The following is a 9,655-nucleotide window of genomic DNA, read 5'->3' on the forward strand; positions in this document are numbered from 1 at the left end:
GCGGCCTCGGTGTACGAATGGGGGGGGGGCGAAGGGGGAGGGGGAGCCAAGCTTAGGGACGCGCTTGTCCGAAATGTAGGGTAAGTTACCAGCGTACCCCCACCGGTTTTGACACCACGATGTGGAGCTTCATTTCCGGCTGAGGGGTAGAAGGGGGATTTCGCGTGTCTGGGCTGCGGGAGCGATTTCGGATGAGGAGGGAGTTCTTGCGCGCGTCCAAATTTCGGGATAACAAGGCGCGGCGCGGGTTGAAGAAGCGGGAGTTTCAAAGCAGGTGAGACAAAAGATACTCGAGCTTGAAAATATCGGGATAACAAGGTGCGGATTCCTTGTTCGGCAGAACAAACTTAACGTGTAAAAAAAACAATTCATACAAGACACAAGAGAGTCATGTCCCCTTTTACTATATTGCTATAGATGCCATTGAAAAAACTACAAGAAAAATGTAAAAAAAATCGGGAGAACAAGATTACCCTGCACAGTACCAAATCAATTCGCACTTCCCTCAACAACAACAAAAAACAAATCAATTCCCACCAAAGAAAGAGTAATGTCCCTTTTTATATGATTACAAATGCCATGATCTCGAATTTCAATTTTTGAATCCACGTTATGTTGAATTCGAATATATCGTTAGGTGACCTTGCGGTTTATAATTGATGTAGTCGTACATTTTGATCTTCCATCATATATGAACATTTTACTCCACCATGTGAACATATATATTGTCGTCTACCATATGGACTAAATTTGAATCAATTTTCCTTATTTGAATATGATTGTTGTCAAGTTATACAATAATTTAAATATTATCTTGATAACAAAAAACATACATATAGCAGTAATCATATTTCACTATGAACTACATGTACCATACGCTCTCCAATTCAAATATTTGTATCCATTTTATGTTGAATTCAAATCATAGTACATTATTGGTCTAGGTAGCGAGATGTTTGGGATAATCTAAACCCTGTTTTCATACGTATAATTTTTGGCTGAATTGGGACAAGTTTTGGTATAAGCCTCTTGCAAAACCGGAGATTCTCTCAACAAGCCTCGTGGTTCCGAGAGGGAACATGTCACCTTTGTGTGCGAAATGATATATGCTGCCTCCCCCCTGATTTTATTTACAGAGGCAACATAGAACTATATGAGTGCCCTGTTAAATTTTGGAATTATTTCGGGTTCATTTGGCCTTTTTATACTTTAATTGTGTTTCTGGACTTTTAATGTGCATAATCTAAATATGAATTGCATGCACATGCTCCGGTGCACCAAAGTGGGTTGAAAAATCACATGTGTGTCCTTGGTTGAATTTCTAGGTCCCATGGAAGAAATGAGAATGAAATTCAAACATCTGGGCGTCATGACTCGGCCGAGAACATCGAGAAACTTTGATTTTAAATTCATGTAAATCCAAAACTTGCCTGGAAATCATGAAACTTGGCATGGTGTCATGTCATGGCACTAACATGTTGTGGTAAAAAATTGGGCCGATTTGGAAGCTCGTGGTTCTAAGAGGGAACGTGCCACCTTTGAGTGTGAAACGATATACGCTGCCCCCCCCTTGAGTTTCTTAACGAAGGCAACATAGAACTACATTAGTGCCCTGTTAAATTTTGGAATTATTCCGGGTTCGTTTGTCATTTTTTATACATTAATTGAGTTTCTGGTCATTTAATGTGCATAAGTCAAATTTGAACTACAAGCACATGCTCTCGTGCACCAAAGTTGGTTGAAAAATTGCATTTGTTTCCTCGGGTGAATTTCTAGGTCCCATGCAAGAAATGAGAATAAAATTAAAACATCTGGGCATCGTGGCTCGGCCGAGAACATTGAGAAACTTGGTTTTAAAATTCTTGTAGATCCAGAACACGTCTGAAAATCATGAAACCTGGCATGGATGTCATGTCATGGTACTACCATGTTATGGTAAAAAAATTGGCCGAATAGGAACAGATTTTGGTATAAGCTTCTTGCAAACCGAAGCTTTTCTCAAGAAGGCTCGTGGTTCTGAGAGGGAACGTGCCACCTTTGAGTGCAAAACGATATACGTTGTCCCCCTTGAGTTTATTTACAAAGGCAACATAGAACTACATGAGTGCCCTGTTAAATTTTGGAATTATTCCGGCTTCGTTTAGCCTTATTTACACATTAATTGAGTTTTGGTCATTTAATGTGCATAATTCAAATTTGAACTACAAGCACATGCTCCCGTGCACCAAAGTTGGTTGAAAAATCACATTTGTGTCCTCGGGTGAATTTCTACTCCCTCCTTCCATCTATATAGGTCCTAATGCATTTTGCGAGGCTAACTTTGACCAAACGCTAGAGCAATAATATATGACATGCAACTTACACAAAGCATACCTTCAAATTTGTATGTCAAAGGTGCTTCCAATAATATAATTTTCATAGTATACATCTCATGTGCTATTAATCTTGTCAATAGTGAAAGGCTGTCTTGAAAAACACATTAGGCCCTATATAGATGGAAGGAGGGAGTAGGTCCCACGCAAAAAATGAGAATAAAATTCAAACATCCGGGCATCGTGGCTCGGTCGAGAACATTGAGAAACTTGGTTTTAAAATCATGAAACTTGGCATGGTGTCATGTCATGGTAGTACCATGCCGTGGTAAAAAAATTGGCCGAATAGGAACAAATTTTGGTATAAGCTTCTTGCAAAACGGAGCCTCTCTCAAGAAGGCTCGTGGTTCTGGGAGGGAACGTGTCACCTTTGTGTGCATAATTCAAATTTGAAATACAAGCACATGTTCCAGTGCACCAAAGTTGGTTGAAAAATCACATGTGTGTCCTCGGGTAAATTTCTAGGTTCCATGCAAGAAATGGGAATGAAATTCAAAATTCTGGGCGTCGTGGCTGGGTTGGAAACATTGAGAAACTTAGTTTTTTCATTCCTGTAAATCCAAAACACGCATGAAAATAATGAAACTTGGCTTGGTGCCATGACATGGCACCAACATGATGTGGTAAATTTGCAGTCCGATTTGCAAAGGCGCACACATTAACAATCAACAAAGTCATTTTGGAACAAGTGCTGTCACGTTACAATCGAAAACACAAGTATTATTGAAACTGTGGGCGTTCTACTTACTAGTACCATTTACGTGCCACCACGCGTCCCCATCTTTTATTAGCTAGGAGGCGCCATGCAGGGTAGCTATTTGAGTATGAGAGGCATGTGATCAGACCCCTGCGCGTGCTTATCGGGAGGAGAGCCCTTTGACCTCCATCTGCCGTCCACCTCTCTCCCAAGGTCTCCATTAATGGCGCCTGAGCCTCTATTTAATGGCGTGGCTATGTCTCACTCGACTGAGATTTAAGAGAGAAAAAAGAAAATCTGAAAGCACGGATCTTGATGTAAGATCCGACGGACCTATATAGCATCTACTGCGACTTATAGCAAGACTGATGAATATATAAGGACGCGGCAGTCCGCGCAGGCCAGGTGCCCTCCCTTGCACTGCAGAAATCAATCGAACAACACATCAATCAAGAAACCTGCACCTTGCTCAATCAGCCGAATGGACAAGGTGTATTCGAACCTCATACACTGGAGGCGTCGAGGGGCGGAGGCACAAGGGGCAGTGGAGCACGGTGAGGTCCATCGAGACCTTAGAGAGCTCCATCGTCGGGTCCTGTTCGGTCTGCATGATCTCGCCCTCCTCGTGCACAACCATCTCTCGACTTGGGCCGGGGTATTACAAAGCTTTACCGTCACATATTTTATACTACTTCAAGGTGCATTAAATCAACACATGCAAGTATCAAAAGGAGAGTCACGACATGCATGCATGCGTTGTAATTAATGCATCGGTAAACGCAAATTATTGAAATATATCGAGTGCAGTGCTTTGATGTGTCGCGTCAACTCGTACATCAACGAGAAGTTTGATTATCCTCTCCCTCGCGGACTTAACTGCACCTGCCTTTGGCTGTATGACAAGTTGGCCACACACCTGTCGGGCCCACCTGTCATACACGCAAAGGCAGGAGCGTCCCTCCCTCGCCCATGAGCGTGGTGGCTGGCAAGACTAGGAGAAGCTTTCGCTACACGCTCTCCCTCCCACACGCGGTGATCATGCATCAGTTCAATCGGTGTCAGATGGCCAGAAGCGTACTGTAGTACTCCTCCAGTGCAGTAGTACTCCATCATTGTTCGACTTCCCGAAGAGGCGAAGAGCCAAGCGCAGCCCGGACACTCGTGTGGCAGTTTCATGTGTAGAGTAGTCTAGGATAGCGTGTACCGTGCCTGTAATCTTAAAATCGTTGGGGTCGGCTCCATGCTATGTGGCCGTCTCGAAGTTTAAAAAAAATTAAAATAGTCTTCTGGCCCTACCTGACACCCTGGTGATTGTAGTTTGCACGCTCATCTGGTCAAGACAGGAATATATATTTTAATTTGTTTTTTTTCGAAAAGGGGGGACTCCCCGGCCTCTGCATCAGAACGATGCATACGCCCACATATATTTTAATTTGTGGTGGGTAAATGTTAGAGGTTGCAGCAAATATATTGTACACTGCGGGTCTTTCAGCCAAGTTTAGAGGCAAGCATGTGGGGCCAGTGCTATGATGTGTCACGTCAACTCGTACAACGATGAGAAGCTTGATTTTACTACACGCCTTCTCCCTCACCCATGCGCGCGGTTGCTCGCAAACGAGGACATGCTTTTGCTTAGTAGTACTTCTACAACAAGCTATCCGTCCCGCTCGCGGTGGACGGACATGCAGCAGTGGATTCGACACTATAGAAGCAGTAGTAGTAACATCATTGTTCGTCTTCTCGAAGAGGCAAAGAGCCAAGCGCAAACCGAACATTGCAGTTGCGAACATTGGAGCACGCATATAGCCAGGCTCTTGCATGAGACAAAATTGCTATGTGAGCCCACTATTGTACTAGTACGTACAACTACTTGCTAGTATAGCCCTGTAAACCAGAAAGGAGTATTTGCCCTTCTAGAGATTTCAACAAGTGACTAGACTACACCGAGACGGAGTACATATGGATCAAAATGAGTGAATCTGCACCGTAAATAAATACGTACTAGTTCTATCATTTTCCTCTCCGAGGTGCACAATATTGAGTATACTGACTAGTCTCTTTTTGACATGCATTTACGTTTTTTACACAGTACAGACGCAAGCGCTCATATACACGCGCATACACTCACCCCTATGAACGCACACACGCACGGCACTATCATCTTGAAATTTCCGAAGTCACCATAGGCACCTCGTCGTCGACGGGTCCATAGGTGCTTGAATGCCAAGGAGGGAGAGGGTAGCGGTTCCCGAGACGTTGAACGGTCAATGATGCATCCTCAATTACATGCAGAGAGAATTAATTGGAAAAGCAGAATAGAGCCAGAACGATGTGAATGCAACAGAGTTTGGACTCTCATATAATAAAGGCGCCCCACCACTCCAATCCATCTACTCCCAAGTCTCTGCGCAACACTGCTCACTCCAATCCAAGACCAAGTGACCAGAAGCCACAAGCACCTATGGAGGCGATGGACGCGAGCGGCAGTCGGTTGTGCCAAATCATCCAAGGCGCCGGCCTGCGGCCCCGCACCGCGCAGTGTTTCCAGACAGTGCTGGCGACCGCAGGCATCGTAGCCCTTGCCGACGCCGGCTTCGCCTCTCGCATGGACGACATGATGGTCAACTCCATCCGCAAGTTCACCGCCGTCAAGAAGCGCGCAGACGACCTTGCCGTACTTCTCCAGCCCGCGCGCCTAGGCTCCTCATTGCCTGCCACCCTCATCGGCCTCCATGGTGACGAACTCTTTCAAGCCCTGGTGGCCCTGCAGGTGCCAGAGGTCGCGACGAGGAATGTGCACCTCGAGGCCGCGCTCGCCGCGCAGCGCCTCGCCATGCAAGAAACCGTCGACCTGCACATCCACGTCTACGCCTCGACGGTGTAGAGTGCCCTGAGGTTGAGCACACAGATGATCTACGTATGTTCAAATACGATCAATCGTGCGACAACAGTTCCAAATTGAGAGGGAAAGGCGAAGAGTTGGTGGACGGTTGCCAGTTTGCCACGGTACATGAAGAGGCGCCCCGGCCTACACGTCCTTTCGGAAATTGTACAAAAGGACTCGCCGTCTTCTTACTGCACCTGCCTTTGGGTGTATGACACGTGGGTCCAACGGGTAGCTGGCCAACCTGTCATACAGCCAAAGGCATGTGCAGTAGAGGGGCGAGGAGTAGATGGCCAACACGCACGTGAATTCAACGCAGTCTGCACTTCTCATATAAAGGCTCCCGCCAGTCCAATCTACGAAATCCTACGCACCTACGCACCTAAGGGCAAGAGTGATCACTCCAATCGCAAGATCAGTTGACTAGAAGCTAGACCCATGGAGGCGATGAGCGCGAGCATCAGCCGGCTGTGCCAGATGGTCCACGATGCCGGCCTGCATCCTGGCACCGAGGAATGTCTCCAGGTAGTGCTTGAGGCCGCCAGGGCGAGGGGCCGCTTGGACGACAGCTTTGTCTCCTTGTTCGACGAGGTCCTCGTCGGCTTCCTCGACAAGTTCACCGTCGTCAAGAAGCTCGCGGACGACCTTGACGTACGCCTCCAGCCCACGCGCCCAGGCTCTGCGATGCCTGCCACCCTCAACAGCCTCTATGGTGACAACCTCTTCGACGCACTGGTGGCCCTGCGACTACCCGCCGTCGCGCCGGAGAATGTCCACCTCGAGGTCGCGCTCGCCGCGCAGCGCCTGGCGCAGCAAGACACCATCGACATAATCACCCACGTCTACGCGCAAATCGTCCACAAGGACTACTACATGCAAGAGGAGGACGATAGGACGCTGGCCTTCTTGGACCGCAGGGCAACCTTGGATGGCATTGTTTAGAAGCACGTTGAGCTTGCCGCCAACGCCGCTGCTCCTCACACGTCGGTTGGTGACCCGGTGCACTAGGGCGTGAGGATGTCATTGATGGATCCGTATGTATCTTTATCTTCCCGTCAAATCCATGTAGTAGTATATGGTACTACTAGTAATTATCTTACCTTTCGCATCAACTTCATAATTTTCCTACGTACTCCATGCATGAACCGTGCCAGAACCAAACTTCTCATTACTCTAGGGAAAATCGTTATTTCTATCTATCGGTCGCCCCATGGAGCAGAACCAAATTTTACAAGTTACAAGTTCAAAAGGAAAAGCCTGCCATGTTCGCGTCGCACCCCCACACGGTTTGTCCGGCATGCCGCTCAAGGGGGAATGCGTCCTGTGTTGCATTTTCACTTACAAGTGGGACCGCAGTTGAGCAAACCGACTATCGGCAAACCCCCACCCCGCCCACCGCACGATGGCTGAGAAAACAGGAGGGAGAAGAGATGGTTGTAGCTAGCACGGACTCCAAGAAAATTGGTGTCAGATGGGACTCGTGTGGGTGGCGTGTGCCGTACTGCTAGACATGAATGCTAGTTATGGCCCATGCCACCTCACTATATCGAGGTGCTGGTTACTCCACTATATCGAGTACGTAGAACAAATTTCCTGGAGTCCGTGCTCGGCCCTCCTCTATCTCTCTTCTCAGCCAGCCAGCAGACGCACGGAGCCCATCATCTGTTTGCTCATATGCGGTCCCACATGTCAGTGAAAACGCAAGAGGACCCACTGAACCTGCACATCTTTCACCTCGACATGCTGGTGATGAAAAACAAATCCAATAAAGATCTTCGGTGGCCGCTTTTGGAGTTACTCAAGAGTAGTAAGATTCTATTTACAGTTTAACCCAAGATGCACATCACGTGGCTTCACCTACCACTCTATTTTCTTGCATGACACGACCTGGATGCTGGATGTCCCACGTGTCGGCAAAAGGAGGAAGAACTCGACCAAATCTTCGGTTGTGCTCTCGGATTAGACTAGTTGTGCTAACTTAAAATTTTATTGTGTAGAATGGATGCAAGTTTTGGTATTGGGAAGAAGAGTACAATGATATATTGATAGAGCACAATTTAGTAGATGTTCTAGAAATTTAGCTAGCATAGAGGCTAGAGATGAGACTAGTGCACTTGTTGATAGAATAGAGGCTAGACACGTCTACTTCTTTACACTCGAAGAACAAAGAAGCACGCAAGATCGAGCCTCCGCAGATCAACAATGAATGCATTGAGAAGGCACTAATCCAACTTACAGGAGCAGTTATGGAAGTTGGATATCTTCTAAAATGTATTCTTGTGGTTCTTGTTTTCTTTGGTCTTGCTTTTCTAGTCAAAATTTTGGTGATGTATTTCCATGTACCAAAAAATCAATGATGAAAAAAAGATATGTGAATAGTGCATGTACTCAATGACAGAGCACGGGATGGTAGCCATGGACATGGTCGGCCCTTTTTGAAGAGAGTACTAATAAATAACTTTGATGTGTCCCGTCAACTCGCAGAACGACGAGAAGCTTGCTTACTACGCCTTCTCCGTCGCCAACGCGTGCGCGGTGGCTCGCAGCACGAGGAGAAACTTTTGCTTACAAGCGGTGGACGTGCAGCAGTTCATTTGGTGTCAGATTGCCAGAAGTACTACTGTAGTACCATCATTATTGTTCGACTTCCGGAAGAGGAGAAGAGCCAAGCGCAAGGTCACCTACTAACCTAGTACAGTACTACTATAGCCAAAGCTGGTCCACCTTTTTAGAGCATGGTTAATAAATATAGGCGGCTCTTGCAGCGGCACATCATTTAGAGCAAGTACTCTCTTCGTAGGAACAAAGGAAGTGAAACAAAAGTTGGAGTGGATGCTAGATTGCCAATTAAAAGATGATTACATAGGAAAAAAATCCTATAGCATTCTATCCTATGAATCAAACGACCAATGTAGGAAAATTATGAGGGGGGTCTCTCCAACAGTGTTCCTGGGCTCGCACCTAACATCACGGTGGTTGAACTTGGAGTCATTCATCTGGTACACGTGGCATCTCAGATCTGGACACAAGGTGACGCGACCTCTCACTTCCTCCGCCATTTGAAGCAGCGCGCCGGTGGAGGGCTAGCATACTCCAATATTAGGTTGGCTCTATGTGATGTGGCAACTTCATATACTAACCGGATGCTGGCTATACTACTACGGTACTCACACTCCAAGAAGTGACTCAAAAACCATTCATAAATTGAGTCTATGACATGCATTCGCAATTGAAATGTACCATTCATTAAATACAACAAGTCATCAACACACAACGACAACGAGGATACATGTTGGATTATAGATTATTTCCAACAAAACATTCTAGCAAATACTAAATTTTTCATCACACAACAAATAACAAGCAATGAAATGAACTTCAACTCAACCAATCCTCGGCGTTGGAAACGCTTGCTTTGAACCATAGGTGCTCTGGGAAGGGCCAGCTATTGTCAATATCGAGAGCAACGCAGGACTGATCATCCAGGCTGAAGCGGCATATATCAGGACCAGGGTAGGGAACCACCGAAATGTCCGAGGTATAGATACAGTTGCTTCTCATAAATGGTAGTAATGTTGTGTCAACAGCAGCTGGATCGCCTTTCACCATCATTAGATAGTTTGGTCCAAGGAAGAGCGAGTTTGTTCCAAGACTATCAATACTGAACCAGGGAGAAGGTGTTTGCGCTAGCACACTAGTATC

The sequence above is a fragment of the Aegilops tauschii genome, chromosome 4 (assembly GCF_002575655.3).
Source record: "Aegilops tauschii subsp. strangulata cultivar AL8/78 chromosome 4, Aet v6.0, whole genome shotgun sequence".
NCBI classification, from domain to species: Eukaryota; Viridiplantae; Streptophyta; class Magnoliopsida; order Poales; family Poaceae; genus Aegilops; species Aegilops tauschii.